This window comes from Mustela erminea, chromosome 15, assembly GCF_009829155.1.
Source record: "Mustela erminea isolate mMusErm1 chromosome 15, mMusErm1.Pri, whole genome shotgun sequence".
Lineage (NCBI taxonomy): Eukaryota > Metazoa > Chordata > Mammalia > Carnivora > Mustelidae > Mustela > Mustela erminea.
Window position 1 is genome coordinate 59,612,030 of NC_045628.1, and position 16,761 is coordinate 59,628,790.

The following is a 16,761-nucleotide window of genomic DNA, read 5'->3' on the forward strand; positions in this document are numbered from 1 at the left end:
CATGCACCCATGAGGCCTCCCCCACCTTTGGCACCCACTGGGACCACAAACCAGGAACCTGATGCTCAGCTTGACCCCTAGCCTCAGTTCTGGCCCCTGGGAGCTCGCCTTAGCAGGGCACTCAGGGGAGTGCATGGGTCCAGCCCATGGGCCCGGATGGTCACAAAATGCACCTAGTAAGAAAGCAATCCAAACGCCAGGCAAGTATGCACCCCAAATCGCTGCACAATGTCAGCCAATTCTCACGAGCTTTCTGCCTAGATTGATATCAATTTCGGCAGAAAGCTCATGAGAATTTTCTGGAAACCCCCATTGAGCTCACTTCTGGCAATTGTGGCCCTCAGGAAAGTCGCCTGGGCCTGGCCCCTGGTCCTGAGCAATCATGGCCTGAACCTCATGACAAAGCACTCAAAACACCAGGCACACACGAGGCGTGAATCACCCCAGAACACCAACAACTCGTGGCCTCTTCTAAGCCACATAGGGAGCCCATGCCAGCGCTAACAGATTGGACCTGCCATGCCCCTAGGCCCTAAACCTAACCCTAAGTTAGGTGGATTTCTAAATGGCACCGTTTCCTTCGCCCCCCAGATCAGGGACCCCTGAGCCACACCCCAGGCCTCTGCCTGATACCTAGGAGGAAACCATGATGTTTGGAGCTGCACAGAACCCCCAGAGTGGGAGAAACCTGCATGCACCCCTGAGGCAATCCCCACATTCAGCGCCTCCCCTGGCTACAAACCTGGAGCCTGACTAGCCACCTGACCACCACCCTCAACTCAGCTCCCCAAATAGGTCCTGCCATGAAGGAAACTGTGGCATTGGAGCTGGGCAAAACCCTCAGAACAGGAGAAACTTGCATGACCCCTTGAGGCCACCCCCCACTGTTGGCACCTCCCCTGGCCAAAAACCCAGATCCTGTCACTCAGCCTGACAGCCACCCTCAACTCAGTCCCCCAGGAAGCTGACCTCAGCGCCGGCAGATCAGGACTGTCACACCCCTTGACCACAAACCTAACCCTAGGGTGGGTTTTTAGTCTTCCTTCCCCCGAGGCCTGGTGCCCCAGAGCTCTGGACTGGGGACCCCTGGGACACACAGGACTCTGCTTGCCTCCCAGAAGGAAACCGTGCCATTTAGAAATCCACAAGGAATTCAGACCTGGAGAAATCTTCATGCCCACCCGAGGCCACCCCCCACTTTCTAAGGCCCCCTGGAAATAATCCTGGAGCCTGAAACTCAGCCTGACACATGCCCTCAACTCAGCCCTGTGGTCCTCCCATCAGCATCTGCAAAATGGGCCTGCCATGCTTGCAGGCCTTAACTCTAACCCTAGGTTTGGTTTTCTGGCTTCAGTCCCCTGAGACATGACCCCCCATACCCTTCATATTGGGGACACCTGAGCCATCACCCAAGACTCTGCCTTCTTCCCAGAAGGAAACTGTCCCATTTGGAACTCTGCAAAGGATTCAGAGCAGGAGACATCTGCATGCCCACCTGTGGCCACCCCCACCTTCATTGGCCCCATGGACTCAAACCTGGAGCCTGATCCTCAGCCTGAGCCACACTGTCAACTCTGCCCTCTCAGGAGCTCACCTCAATGGCAGTAGATCAGGTCCCAATGTCCCTAGGACCTACCCGGTAACACTAGTTTGGGTTTCCTGGCTTCTGTGCCATAAGCCTGGCACCCAAGCCCTCTTATTCTGAAACATTTCCAAAAAATAGAACTGGAAGAAAAACCTCCAAACCCTTTGGTAGAGGCCAGCACTATCTTGATCCTAAAATCAGACAAAGACCCCACCCAAAAGGAGAATTACAGACCATTATCCCTAATGAATATGGATGCAAAAATTCTCACCAACATACTAGCCAATAGGACCCAACAGTGCATTGAAAGGGTGATTCACCACGACCAAATCAAATTTATTCCTGGGCTGCAAGGCTGGTTAGACAACAATAAATAAATCCAAGGACTACACTACCTTAATAGAAGAAAGAAAGAGAACCATAGGATTGTCTCAATAGATGCAGAAAAAGCATTTGACAAATGAAAGCATCTTTTCTTGATCAAAACTCTTCACCATGGAGGGATAGAGATACCTTAGATACCTTCACATCATAAAGGCCATCTGGGAGAAACCCACAGAGAATATAATTCTCAATGGGGAAAAACAGAGCTTTTCCCTTCAGGTCAGACACAACAGTGATGCCCATTCTCAACACTATTGTTCAATATACTACTAGAATTCCTAGCATCAGCCATCAGTCAACGACAACAACAAAAAAGCGTCCAAATCAGCAAAGAAGTCAAACTTTCACCCTTTGCAAACAATAAAATACTTTCTGTGGAAAATCCAAAAGACTCTTCCTCAAAATTGCTAGAACTCATCCAGGAATTTTGTAAAGTGGCAGGATATAAAATCAATGCACAGAAATAAGTTGCATTTTTCTACAGCAACAATGCTGTAGAAGAAAGAAGAAAGAGAAATTAAGGAGTCCATCCCATGTATAATTGCACCCGAAACCATAAGATACTTAGGATTCCATCTAAACAAAGAGGCAAAGGATCTGTCCTCAGAAAACTATAGAGTCGTCATGAAAGAAATGGAGGAAGACTCAAGGAAATGGAAAAATGTTCCATGCTCATGGATTGGAAGAACAAATACTGTGAAAATGTCTGTGTTACCTAGAACAATCCACAGATTCAATATAATTCCTATCAAACTGCCATCTACATTTTTCACAGAACTGGAATAAATAATCCCCAAATTTGCATGGAAGAATCCAAAGAGAAGAAAGAAATGGTCAAAGAGAACAAAGAAAAGAAAACCAAAGCTAGTGGCAACCCAAATGCAGACTTCAAGCTCTATGACAAAGCTGGAATCATCAAGACAGTATGGTACTTTCACAGAAACAGACCCATAGATCAATGGAGCAGAATAGAAAAACCAGAAATGGGCCCTCAACTCTAGGGTCAAATAATCTTCCTCAAAGCAGGAAAGAATATCCAATGGGGAAAAAAGTCTCTGACAAATCATGCTGGGAACATGGGACAGCCACATGCAGAAGAATAAAACTGAACCATTTCCTTATATCATACACAAAAAATAGACTCCAAATGGATGAAAGACCTCAATGGGAGACAGGAATTCATCCAAATCCTTGAGGATAACAGAGGCAGCAACCTCTTTGATCTCAGCCAGAGCAACTTCTTGCTAGACTCTTCTCCAAAGGTGAGGGAAACAAATGCACCATTGGGCAAAATGGCAAAAGGCAAAAATGAACCATTGGGATTTCATCAAGATAGAAAAGTTTTGCACAACAAAGGAACATGAATGAGAGAAGATATTTTCAAATGACATATCAGATAAAGGGCTAGTATCCAAAATCTAGAAAGAACTTACCAAACTCAACACCCACGGAACAACTATTCCAATCGAGAGATAGGCCAAAGACATTAAAAGACATTTCTCCAAAGAAGACATCCAAATGGCCAACAGACACATAAAAAAGTGCTCAACATCCCTCGACATTAGGGAAATACAAATCAAAACCATAATGAGATACCACCTTACACCAGTTAAAATGAAGAAGTCAGGAAATGACAGGTATTAGAGAGGACATGAGAAAGGGGAACATTTTATGCTGTTGGTGGGAATGCAAGCTGGTGAAGCCACTCTGGAAAACAGTGTGGAGGTTCTTCAAGAAGTTGAAAATAGAGCTATCCTACATCCCTGCTACTGCACTACTAGGTATTTACCCCAAAGATACAAATGTAGTGATCTGAAGGGGGCACTTGCTCCCCACTGTCTATAGCAGCAATGTCCATAAGACCTAAAGTACGCAAAGAGCTCAGATGTCCATCGACAGATGAATGGAGAGGACAATGAATTGAATATGATGCAGCCATCCAAAAATGAAATCTTGCCATTTGCAATGACATGGATGGAACGAGAATGTATTATGCTAAGAAATATAAGTCAATCAGAGAAGGATAACTAGCATTGTCCTTCCCTGATTGGTTTATTTCATGGATGATATGCGGAATTTAAGAAACAAGAGAGAGGATCATAGGGGAAGAGAGGAAAAAAGGAATCAAGATAAAACCAGAGAGGATGACAAAGCATAAGAAATACTTAAACTCAGGAGACAAACTGAGGGTTTCTGAAGGGGAGGGTGTTGGAGAATGGGGTGGCTGGGTGATGGGCATGGGGAGGGTATGTGCTGTAGTGAGCACTGTGTGTTGTGTAAAACAGAAGGATCACAGATCTGTACCCCTGAAACAAATAACACATTACATGATCATAATAAAAAGGAAGTGAAAGAAAAACATTTAGAATGCAAATGTAAACTAAGTAAAAATATAGAAATAAATAATCTCACTGATAAGAAAGCAAGCAAGCAAGGAAACAAGCAACTAATGGACCTGGAGTCACCACACTCCAATGTCAAGCTAGATTACAAAGCTGTTGTCATCAAAACAGTATGGTACTACCATAAAAACAGACACACAGGTCAATGGAACACAATAGAAAGCTTGGAAACTGATAATCATAGTACTTCTGGCAAAGTTTATCCATTCACATATTAAAGGTATATTTAAACTTAGCTCTGACAGAATTATTAACTCTGAATGGCAATTAATAATATTGATGTCCTGTTCCAACAGCTGCTTCCAATAAATGCATTTCTTAAAATACACTCTTTTAGATAATATATATTATAAAACAAGGATGATTTAGAATCCACTCCTTTAAGAAAAATTAAATTCACTTTAATAAACCTACCACAGAAAAGGAAATATAGATATCCATCATCACAACTGAGAACATCACAAAAGAAGACAATCAGACACAATCTGGTATCTGATGGAAGAATAGAATACTATTTAAGTACTTCCGCCCAAATGTTCAACCTGTTGAAAGCTATAGATCCAGCTACTCATTTAGAAAACCACAGATGTCAGAGAAAAGTCCTAACAAAGAATATGAAAACATCATCAATGAAGTCCACACTGCATATATTCCAACAGGAAAAATATTTTCCCAACAAATAAATGGTAAGACCAGAAAGAAAGGAAGGAAGGAAGGAAGGAAGGAAGGAAAGAAAAAAAAAGAAAGGAGAAAGCTCAGAAATCAACCCACACATGTATGGTCTTAACCTATGACACAGAAGCAGAAAATATACAATGGAGAAAAGACTGTCTCTTCAGTGGACAGTACTCGGAGAACTGGACACTAAATACAGAAGAATGTGACTGGATCACTTTCTTATGGATCACTTATGAATGGATGAATGACTTGAACATAAGAACTGAATCCATAAACCTCCAAGAATAAAACACAGACAGTAAGTTTCTCTATATTGGTTTTGGTGAAGAGTCTTTTACATCAGACACCAAAAGAAAAAGCAACAAAAGCAAAAATAAACAAGTGGAAGGACATCAAACTGAAATTTCTGCATGTCAAAAGAAACCATCAAATCCTTAAAAACCAACCTCCTCAATGAGAAAAGAATATCTGCATATCGTATCTGTGAGAAGAGGCTATTATCCAAAATACACAAACACTCCTTCAAATCCAAATAAAAACTGGTAGAATATGTGAAGATACTTTCAAAAGATGGCATACAGGTGGCCAACAGACACAGAAAAAGTTGTTCAACATCATTAATTGTTGTCAGGGAAACAGAAGTCAAAACCGCCATTATCTAGTATCTCACAATGGTTGGAGTGGCAATCATCTCAGAGACAGACACCAAGTGCGGTCAAGGGTGTGTAGACAAGGGGACCCTGTGCACTGTTGGTGGGAAGGGAAATTGGTGCAGCCACTGTGACAAATGCTATAGAGGTCCTGGAAAAAAATGAATACAACTACCACATGACCCAGCCAGTGCTCTACTGAGTATTTCTTTGGAGAACACAAAAATACTCCCTTCAAAAGAGAGATGCACTCCCATGTTCACTGCAGCATTATTTACAATGATCAGACATGGAAACATAGAACTTGGAAGCCTTATGCTAAGTAACTCAGACACCAGAGGCTCTCATGGACATTCCACACAGAAAAAAAAAAATACTGAATGCATAAATAATGAGAACAGATTGGTGGTTGCCAGATCCAGTCATGGTGGGGGTAAAGGGGTAAATGTGGTCAAAGGTGCCAAGTTTGAGTGATAAAATCTGCAAGTCATGGAATGTTCTGTGCAGTATGGAGATAAAAGATAACCCTGCAGGATGAGGTACAGGCTCCCTCGCTACTTGAAAGTACAGTGTTCCTAGGAAACCTTTCACAGCAGAAATGGTGTAAACAGAAAAAGGAATTACCATTCATTTCTACAGAAAAATGAGTGAGCAGGCTCAGACACCAAAAGTTCCCTCTCTTTGGCTCTTCTTAGGCCTCAGGGCACAACATCTTAACAGATGCTCAAAATAAATGGAGATAAAGCACAGCAGATACTCACAGATGCAATTCAAAGTGCGCTGGTGGCTGGACACAGAGAGCAGTGTTCAGGAAGGAGCTGGTTGGGGTGCACGCTGCCTCTGTAATGGTTCCCCACAAAACAGATGCTGAACATAATGTGAACTTCTTGACTTTTTTCATAAGAGAGAAATCCTCTTCAGGTTTATTCCTGCTACTAGAGCTAGGTCACAACACAGATCTTTCCAAAAAGTCAAGTGTCTTACCATGAACTTAGAGAAAAGTGGGGAAGACTTGTATTTGAAAGTTGCTGAGGGGGTAGATGTTCGGAGTTCTCCCAGACAGAAATATCAGTAGATCCACTACAAAAGGCACCTTCTGCAGCAGGTGGAACATGGACTGCCTCCTACACCCAGAAACCTCCTCCTTTGCCTTGCTTGGGACAACCCACAAGAGCTAGGAGTTACCTCAGTTCCTCCTTTCTCCCATTCTCAATATTGAACCCATTGGCAAATCCGTGAGCTCCATCTTCAATACGTGCCCAGAATAGCACTAGCCCCTCCTTCCAAGGCCACCTGTCTGATTCACATTAGAGCCCATATTTTGTCTGAGTTTCTGGAAAAGCTTCATCATTGACCTGCCTTGTCCATCCTCAACCCTATGTCATCTGTTCTCAACATTGTAGCCAGGATGGCCCAGTGAAACAGGCTTCCATGGGGTCATGGCCCTGTAATGGTTTTCTGTCACCTCCCTGAGATCATTGCCTAAGCTGTCTCCTGTGGCCACAGGGACTTCTTGCTGCTCCTGGACCTACCTGGTATGCTTCTGCCCCAGGGCCCTTGCATATGCTTTCCTTTCCTTTAGAAGGCTCTTGATGTGAGATCCGTCACCTTCTTTCGAACTTGAATTAAGCATCACCTACCTAGTGAAGTCCCACCAGGCCCCTATGTGAATAGCAAGCACCACCGCCACCACCCCTTCAGCACCTCAGCCCTGTCTCCTGCTTTCTATTTCCAGAGCAGTTATTGCAGTCACCAGTCCCTCTTGGAAGGGGAGAAACTCAGAGGGTTTCACCACTGACTCCCTTTGATTTCCTACTCCAGACCCCTAGGGGAAAAGGTGACCAGAGCTCTTGCACAGCCATGGTGCCTGGGACATTGGGTCCCCCTATGGCACCCTGAAGACCACCAGGAAAATGAGCCATAAGAGGAATCCACTTGCACATGAAATCTGAAACCAGACAACTTTCTTGATCCCAGGTGAGCACACACACTTCCTCCCATTGCCTGATGTGCTCATCTGAGAAAGCTGAGCAGAGAAGCATCCCAGGCTCCAAATCTCCCTCTGTCCAAGGTCCTGGGGAACAGACATCTTTCCTCCCTGCACCAGCCAGCTGTGATTGGCGTCTCGCATCCTCCTGTGCTGGGGAAAAATGGTGCACCTGTCCCCCTTTCCTGGGACGTCATCACAAACCAGGCCTTGCTGCACACTTTTCAGGAAGGAACCTGCACCAGCCACAGCAGCAGGCCACCCAGGCTCAGCCTCAGTCCCGCACATCAGGCCCCGCATGGAACTGGAGCTTTATGGAGACTGGTGGCCTCAGAGCGTAATGACAGGAGCTGAGATTTCAGTTCCAAATGAAAACCGGCCTCTTCCCCACATCACAGGAATGTGGAGAGAGGATTTCTCAGGGGTGTGGCTCTGGAAGAAGTGGTTCTGTTGGCTTAATTCACAGACACCAGGCAGAGGACACCTGCTGCACCTCATCTGAGGAGGCAAGGGGCACACTGGGCAAGAATCAATAATGCTGCCTCTGAGCTGCTTCCCACCAAGCCCCCTGCTGAGATGAGGGCTTGAGAACCAAATAGGAAGCAATTTTGAAACACATCTGCAGCAGAAGGGCTGGCCAGGAAGCAAAGCCCTGTCCCTGGAGCAAGCTGGCCTGCACATCAAGAGTGATGGTCCACCCCCATGGCCTCACACTCTCCCAGCTCTCTGATCTGACAACCCTGCCAGGCTCAGACTTGCTCACACAATGACTCATTAGACCCAGAGACTGTTTCCCACTCAAGCTCAAGGCTTCTCAAAGAGAAGCAAACTCTAGCCTCAGAAATGTGCTCATCATTAGCTCTGAAATTTCCTGGGTTGTGTCTACACTGACCCAAACAGTTGTCATAACCAGATCATTCCTCAAGTGCCCTAGGGTTTCAAACCACGTTCAAGCTGCCTTTAAAATGGCAGGAGCTGGCCCATTTAGACAGACCAGCCAAGTGACTCTGTGTGTGGGAAACTCAGACAACATCCTCCCTGAACACCAGAGCGTCCAAGTTCAAGCTTCAAACCTTCACTCATTGGGCACTGAGCACCACATCAGCATGAACACTGCCCTTTCATATCTCTTGTCTCCCATTCCTTAAAATCATAAACCAAGCTCCAATCACCACTCTATTTTCCCTTCAGAGAAATAAGGAAAATGATAGCATAAAACCACATATGTGCACAGCACACTTTGATCCAAATAGAATTCCTTGTTCTTTCTCATAAGGGTAGCCCTACATTACACATACTAATGAGAGATGCCACAAGTTCAGTCCTCATATATATATTTGACCTTGTGTTTTTCCTTTTGATATTTGTATCTCAAAGTCAATGTCTAGATTGCTTTCTTAAAATAACAAGTATAATAATGACATGGGCATGTAAAGTTTTGGGTCTCTACAACCAGACAATATGGTTCTGGTTCAGATAAGGATGAACACACAACCTCTTCCCATGAAGCAAAGCCCTCAAGGATCCTGACATGCCTCAAGGATGATGAGTTCCTTTGCTCCACGGAGTTGTCTGAGTGTAAAGAATACAGGCACCCTGCAGGGTTCATTCTGTTTTCTTCATAAATTCCCAAGTTCTTTCTGACAACTAATGGTTCAAGAACTTGCAAAACGGATTTGCTGCTTCTGCATTAACAAAAAGGGGGAAAGGTAACCGTCCTTCAGAATGATAGGCTGCTTGAAATATCACTAATGAGAAATTGTACTGGTCATGCAAGCATGCTTGACGATGACCTTGAGAAAACCCGAACTAGCAGCAGGCCTCCGGTGGAGAGGAGGATACGCGTCCTTGAAGCCCAGCAGCTCAGGGTGGAACATCGCCTGTTTCCCTTTACCATTGTCTCCCCTGCCTCCTGAAAGCCTGCTGTTAAAATAATCCCTTTATGTGCGCTTGCTCAGCCAAAAATTCCATGCTGCTGGGCCAGGCACAGCCTACTCTGTTTACCTGCAAGACTATGGTCGATGTAGGACTCCCATTCCTTCTGGTTGACCTACAAGACCCAAGACTAATGCATAACCTCCTCGTTCGTTGGTTGTGATCTTGTATCTAATCAATATGGGACTGAGGAGTTTTGGGGGGGGACAGTCCTTTCAGCGTCGTCCTTGCTCCCTCCCTCTCCCAGGTGACTTGTTTCTTCCTCATTCTACTCCTGAGTGCCATCAGGAAGGGGCCCCCAGAGGCCTGGCAGAGGGAAGAGATGCACGGAGGGAGGCCTGGTGCTTGTATGAAGTGGGATGTCACTCAGCGCTCAGGGAGCTGTCATACCCTCAAGGCAAAGCTGTCCTCCTTTGCCCTGAGCCACAATCTTGGATGCCAGACCCATACTCTAGGCCAGGAGTGTCTTTACATCGCCCTAGGGCTGTGAAGCAAGAAGATTCCGTGGGGTCCCCAGTGGGAGAGGAGCAGCGCTTCCAATAGGCAAGGGTGAGTCTCCCCAGTTTGCCCTCCCCAGGCCGGTGTTCTCCCAGGCCCATCCCCAAAACGGAAAACCTACTCTCACTCTTCAAGGGTCTGTCCTTCCAGCCCTACCCGCTCCGCTGGGCCACGGGAACCTGGAAACGGTGGCGTCTGGCTTCCCATGCCAGCATCCATTCGGCCCCCAACTTTTGCCCACATGACCCACAGAAGAGACTCAGGAGAGCTATGCAGAGAAACTAGAACAGGCTTTAATTAATGAAATGAACACTACCTAAAGGTTCTGAGAGGAACGTGGGGAGAGGGGAGGGGAAATCTGTGGGCAGCGGCAGGAGTCCCAGGAGCTGTGGGACTGGAGGCCAAAGGGACACGATCTCCGTGTACTGTCCCAAGGCCCATGGCCCCTGGGATCACAGACGAGGCCTCAGGCCCCCACCTTCCTTAAAAATGGTGGGTCAGGGTTTGGGAAGTTTTCCCAATGTTGGCTGGCAGGCTGGGAGTCCGGTTTTGCTCCAGTACCAGGCTTGATTTGTGTCTCCCGTTCCACACTAGTCTTGCACCGGTGTCACATGGAAGTACACCACTAGATACGTCTCCAGGTAGCTATTGGCTCAGCCGAGCCTCTGCCTCTTGGGCCCAAGGAAGTGGGCTGTGATGTGGGAGAAGATGGTTTGTTGCACGGTGCAGCTCTTTTGCGTCCTCTTAGGTGCTGGGCACGGGATGACGGGTTCTTGGTGGCAAGGCTGGTGTGGGCCGTGCTGACCACAAAGGCGGGGCCGCTAGGAGGAGAGGCCAGGACGCCCCGGTCCCTGCGGGCAGCCTTGGTGGAAGTGCCGCCGTCGGATCTAGAACTCTGCTTGGTCTGGTGCCTGGGGATGTGACGAGAGGGAGGAGCACTCGGGGCTCCCGACACAGGCTGGTTCGTTGTGCTGCCTCCAGTGGTCCCCGACAGGGCTCCAGGGCAAACCTGGGCCCTGTGGGCCACTTGGGGCCCTGCTCGTTGCTGCTGCGATGCAGAGTGCCCCAAATCTGGAGCATAGATCTGCAACATCATCTCCTCTCCCCAAAACTGGGGGTGCTGCCAAAAGCCCCATGCTGATGGGGGCCGGCATTGTGGTGCCAGTTGGGGGGCTGGGGTGCTGGCTGTTGGGCCCAGCATGAGACACAGCGCCAGACAGCTGTGGGGCCGCTGTCAAGCCAGGGGCAGCGGCAGTGGGCTGGGATGTGCAGGAAGATGTCTTGTTGCACGGTGAAGCTCTTTTGCACCTAATCAATCTCTGCGCACGGGATGATCCCAGCAAATATAGACGTGCTGGGGCTTTTGTCTTGCTGGGACGGTGTCAATATCAACAAATACAGCTTGTGACCATCCTGCCACCTCAGATGGTGTGGGGACCCTTTGCTTTCCCTGGTCTTCACGACCACGCTCAGACAGGGACTGCCTTGGGGCCGAGGTGATAGGAGCATCTGCCCGGACAGGGTCTGTGGTGACGGTCCTGCCCACCTGACAGCCCCACACCTGCTGCCCTCTGACTGCTCAGTGTCCCAACACTCGCCACCCGGACCCGTGTCCCAGCCACACTGCAGGGGGGCAGCGGCCGAGCCCGGGCAGGGCCGGGAACGGGTGTCTTTGCACAGGAGAAGAACTGCCCGGCCTCCCCGACCTCCCTCTGCCCACCTTTGCTCTTCCAGTTTCGGTCAGCCGCGTAGCCCAGGTGCCTGGTACACTTGCAGTTGAACTCGGCCACCAGGGAGCTGTATGGGTTCTGGATCAGCAGGATGGCCGAGTCGAACATCTCAATCTCCCTGTGGCCGCTCTCGTGGGTCTTCTCGCAGATGGTGCGCCAGCTGCCAGTGGTCCTTCTTGCCTTTTAACCCTGCGGGGGAGACGTGGGGCCGCTGAGGATGGTGATGGACCCTGCCGTGGCAGCAGGCAGAGCTGAGCGTACCTCCAGGAGACCCCACAAGTCTAGACCCTGCAGGCGCATGCCTCTGGGCGTCTGCAAGGCGATTTCCTGCAAGCATCGCCAACAACCCAAGAGGCAGTCATGGCCTCAGGCGTGGCCAGAGTGGGCAGGACACCTGCCAGGATCGCAGGGCAGCACGGGGTTCTGGGCCCCTGGTGCAGCTGTCCCTGTGAGGCCCGGCTTCCAGCCCCCGCCCAAGCAGTGGGCCCTGGGGTCCTGTGGTGGGGTCCCAGCCCTCCCCACCCATAACAGGGTCACACATGGGTCAGCAAGACGCTGTGGGCTCGTTCAGCGGTGGCCTTTATGCTGGGGATGGAGGGGCACCTCCCAGGAACTAGGAGTAGGGGGCTGATCAGGGGGTGCAGCCAGATGTCACAGAAGGACCCCCAGAGGGGTGCACTAGAACCTAGACTCCAGCCATATCCTGACAGACCCAGGGTCCGCCAGCCGGGGACCCATGCTCCATAAATGAACATGCATGTCTCCTGGGCTCTTGGGGACAGCGACGAGCCCCAACACCATCTGCTTCGTGAGTGGGGGAGGGGGGCATGCAAAGGTGCAGCAGGCAGGGCCAGGTTCTTTGATGCTAGGAAACAAGGCCTCTGAGTCCGGTTTGCCTCCTGGAACCCAACCTAGTTCAAACAGATCTCTGCCCCAGGCCTAACAACTGTCAGCCTTCACCGGGGCTCCTACTGCCCAGCACCGGGAACGAGGGAAAGAGGAGCCAGACCACGGGCTGTAAACACGGGATCAGGATCGGGATCGGGTCCCCAGCACCCCAAGACCTGCAGTGTCTTCTGTGTGCGGTGGCCTGTCCCCACAGCAGGTGCTCTGTGTGTCCCATGGGCCACAATCACCCAGGACAGACCGGGTGCCCATGCATGTCACTGGGGGGTCGGTGCAGAGGCCAGCGGCCACCCCGCACCAGTCCCATAAGCCTCACAGGGGGAGCCCCCAGGGCCATCACACGTGGCCACGCCAGCCACTTGCAGAGCAAGACCACCAGCTGTGCAGATGGCTACGGTCCTCTAGACGAGCCGGTGGCCAGCAGCCCGTGCCATGGGACTCCACGGGCGCCAGGCCACAGCAGGCAGGACCCTGGAACAGGTCATCTGGCCGCCCCCCTGGGGGTGCCGGTAACACTCAGAGCATAAGGATGAGCGACCAGCTTTCATGGCTTCTCCCACCAGACCAGAGCCCCCCGCCAAGCTCAGGATGCTATGGACCTGGGCTTCTCTTCCTAAACCATAGTCCGGTCAGGAATCTGGATGCAACGGGGGTGACACATGACGGTGGACTGACAGCCCTTCACTTGGCTGAGGTTCTCGGTCCTACTCAGCACAGGGAGGCCTCTCACTTCCGCAGGGAGAGACTAGGGGCCACACAACTCTAGGGTCCTTTGCACCCATCTTCAAAAAAACAGCGCTTTGAGGAGCTCCTTCTGGCCTCCCAGAAAATCAGAAAAACGAGCCGGTGACGTCTCACAGAATTACTGCGGGTTCTGCCAACAAAGGGAAATTCGGAAAGTGGTCATAGCCTGGGAGCGTAAGCCGCCAGGATGGATGTCCCAAGTCCCAGGCCAGCCACAGGGCTAGGAATGTGTTTGCAGTGCTGGTTCCCCGGCCCCCAGGACTCCAGGCCCTGTGGCCCTCACTCACCCTTGTTGTACAGGGTCCCATCGAAGCTGTAACTCCCCGTGTAGAAGCAGGTGACGTGCTCAATGAGGTGCCGCGCCCACATGTTCCTGGCTCCCGGGAAGCTTGGCAGAGCCACAAACACCTTGGCCTTGGTGGGCAGAAACCGCCGGTCTGTACAGCAAGTGTCTGAAAGGCCAGAGGCTGACCACCGACCACCCCACCCGGACCCACCGCCCCCTGTCTCCTGCTTCATCGATGGGGAAACCGAGGTAGTTCCGGGGGGGAGGGGCAGCCACCCAGACTTGTGCCCAGAGAGAGCTCCGGGGATGATGAGGCCTCCCACAGCCCGGGCAGGGAGCCCTGGCTCCCCGCACAGCACAGAACATTCCAGATTCTGCTGGAGGGTGGTGGGGCCCTGCTTCATGGCTCTCCTGCTGTTCCTCAAAGTACCTCCATCCCAAGACCCAGGGAAAGGTCAGGTGTGTCCCGTGTCCAGCTTCCAGGGACAGTGGTGGCCTCCCCTCTCTACCCCAGGACGCATGCAGCCGTACTGGTCTCTCCAAATGCCCAGAGAGCACACACGGCAGACATGGCAGGGAAAGCCCCTCACACCTCATGCCCAGCGGCCGAACTCACCCTGCACGGGCTTCTGGTAGACCTCGCAGTATCCAGCCAGCCTCTGTGCCTTGGGTTCCTGGCCACATAGCGCACTATCCACAGCATCCCGGAGGCTGAACTGAGGCGTGGGGTAAGCACGGTAGCACTCCCAGCCCCACAGGATGGCCAGGGGAAACTTCTGCCGGGGAGCGAGGGGGGAGAAGCATTTGGGGTGCCCACTGGGGCCAGGCCTCCCGGCTCCTGTCAACATGGATGGTGGCCATTCTTCCCGTGCAAGGCCCACTAGCATCTGCCTTGACCTCCTGTCATGATCTCAGGGTCCTGGGATGGAGCCCAGTTTAGGCTCTCTGCTCACCAGGGAGTCTGCATCTCTCCCTCTTCCCCGCCCTTCCTCTCTTACACAGAGGCTCTCTCTCCAAATAAATAGATAAATAGATAAATAAATAAATCCTTCAAAAAAAATAAATAAAAGCTCATGTTTTGGCAAGCTTTCATGTTGGAATACACTAGAGAGAAATGACACGTTTTCATTACCATAGCATACTCCCTTTTATTTTAAGCACCTTCAGGTTTGGCTCAGGTATTAGAAAGGAGAGGATTCCCATAAGGAAGGGGGAGCTCCATGAACTGTGCATTTTGGCTGTGTTGGTCTCATGATGAGTCTTCGTGTGTGGCGGGGGAGGGAGGCAGGGGCAGGGTGACCGTTTCCACCCTGTGTCATCAGGGCCATTGCTGCTCACGGGGCTCAGGGGTGGGACTGAGCCTGTTCATCCGGAAGCCTAGAGTCTCCCCTTTCCTGCACATCACATCACTGTCCAGGGGACCAGTCCCTTGAAGTCTGCCCTACCAAATGCCTAGGTGAAGTCTCTCCTGGGGGACATTTGTAGACACTCTCAGCTACAGAAAACACAGTGAGTTCAGACCAGCAAGGGCCCTGGTGCCCTGTGGCTCTGTGCCCTGGGGATGTCAGGGCCAAGGTCCCCTTCTAGAATCTATGGGGCTTCCTGGGTCCCAGACACCCAAGCAAGGGGGCCTCCTCCATCCGTCTCTGTGCCTCCCCCATCACTGCAGCACCTGTGTGTGCTTCCCAGGTTCTGGTTGGACAGCTGGAAAGGGGGGCCCTGCAGTTTTTAAAATGGACGTGGGTCTTCAGAATCATTGAGACCTATTTTTATTCGGTATTTAAACCCTATTTCCTCTCTGAATTATTTTGGTCACATCAATTTTTCCATCTTAGAATGACTACTTTCAAGGGCCTTCTGCTTTGTTTCAGTCATGACATGCCTTTGCTTTTTGATATTGATGTTTGAGTCATTTGACTTTCTTGCTGTTCGTTTTCACTTTATTGTTGGAATTCTCTATTTTCAGAGGGATCTGCTTTTAGCTCTGGGAATGTAGGTTTAGTTAGTCAGTGACCAGTCTTTATTTCTGATTCTTTAGGTCCCTAGATACATGTCCAGAGGGCCATTTTTGCCTTGGCCTACAGTTCTATCAGCAAATGTTCCTATTTATAGTCCCAGACAGCAGGCTCACAGGGAGCCTGGGTGAGTGTCACAGACTCCCTAAGCTTGTCCTTAAATAATAAATAAAGAATAAAATAAAATAAATGCTAAATAATAATAATGATAATAATAAATAAAATAATAAAATAAATTAATTTTATAATAAAATTAATAAAGGAAAAATAAGAAAATAAAAATTAACAATTAATGCAATTAATAAGAAATAAATAAATTGATAATTCAAGGCAGAATTTTTGGGACCCCTGACTGTCTATGTGTGTTAAGCATCTGCCTTTCCTCAGGTCATGATGCCGGGGTCCTGGAATGGAGGCCCACAATGGTTTCCCTGCTCAAAGGGGAGTCTGCTTCCCCCTCTGCTACAACCCCTCCCCCTGTGCTCTCCATCTCTCTCTGACAAATATGTAAATAAAATCTTTAAAAAATTTTAAGGCAGAATTTTAGAAATAACCTCTAAAAAGACGAGCTGCCCGGGTGGCTCATTCGGTGGAGTGTGTGATGCTTGGTCTCAGGGTTGTGAGTTTGAGTCCGCCCCCCCCCCCCCCACGGTGTAGAGATGAATTCAGGTATGAGAAATAACCTCTAAAAACAAAGAATTTTGTCATTTTTTCTACGGATAGATAAAAATCTATATCCACATATAAAAATATGTGAGCCAGGTTATGTTGGGACTCCCGTTACTGAACAATTGGAAAGCATGTTCAACTCCATGGTCACAGACTATCCAAGAACACAGCTGGCTCCTGGCCTGGGGGGAACCGTTTTCAGCTGCTAACCGCCAGGGAAAGAAAGTCTCTTCCCAGGCCAAGTTTTCAGCCTCCTGAGTACCCGGAAGCATGTCTGTGGCCTCAGGAGCTC